Below are 1,064 nucleotides of genomic sequence, written 5' to 3'. Positions count from 1 at the left end.
AGGGAGGGAGGGAGGGAGGCTGAGGGATGCTGAGGGGAGGGAGGGAGGCTGGCCCGTCCTTGAATGCAGCTTCAGCAGAGGAGGAGGAGAGGACGGAGCATCCCGAGAAGCGAGAGAAGGAGGGAGGACAGCACCGAAGCAGCGTCTCCTCCAGCACCAGCCCGCCTCCTGCGCACCGTCCGCGGCTCCGCATCGCTGCCGCACGGAGAGAAAAGCATCTGATCCAGGTAAACACCGCCTGCCTTTTCCTTTTCTTTCGTCCTCCGACAATTCGTCGCTGCCTTGCATAGCGAGCTGTGAAATCCGTGAGGGGAGATGCATCGTTAAGAGCTGCTGTTTACCGGCACAACGGACCGGGATCCCGTTTCTCAGTATTTTTTGACGCAGTAGCTCAAGTGCGTGTTGGACGGAGCCGCGGTTCCGGTGACAGAAGTCGGTGTTCGGTGGTGAGCGTTGGACCAGTCTTCGTTCCTTTCGTGGCCCTGGATCGTGAAAAACAACGTCTGCTGAGTGTGTGCTGGTTCAGTAGCACCACGTCTCGATAGGAGCAGCAGAGAATTAGCTGCGGTTGGGGATCCTCTGGTCCTGCGTCCCATTCTGGCGGACCTGACGTGGGGCCTGGACACAGCCAAACTAAGCAACTTCTAATGGAGTTCCCCATCCTTTAGGGGCCAGAGGAGCGCGGATCAGATCACTAAGTGGTCATTTAATACTGAGCCATACTCTGGTCCGGCCCTACCTGGATCTTTCCCACATTTCCTGTCCAGCTCCTCTGTCAGGGTCTAATGAAGGCACAACTACCTAAACGTCTGTGAAGGAGAATGAACAGGGTTTTATTTCAGTCTTCCTGGAGTACTGAGGCATGAGAAGGTCTGAGCTAAGCAGAGTCAACACCGATGCTGTGCTCATAAAATGTATGCCTAAGAGCGGAACAAGTCATTGATTTTAAATTGAAAATGCAATTTGAAACAGTGCAATTACCAAATTGGAAAATTTGCAGTTCAGGATACATGAGATAGGGCTATTACATAGCAACATTAATGCTTTAATTCACTTTTTTTTTT

Source organism: Stegastes partitus, unplaced genomic scaffold (assembly GCF_000690725.1).
Source record: "Stegastes partitus isolate 25-593 unplaced genomic scaffold, Stegastes_partitus-1.0.2 Scaffold877, whole genome shotgun sequence".
Classification (NCBI taxonomy): domain Eukaryota; kingdom Metazoa; phylum Chordata; class Actinopteri; family Pomacentridae; genus Stegastes; species Stegastes partitus.
This window is presented reverse-complemented; position numbering follows the sequence as displayed.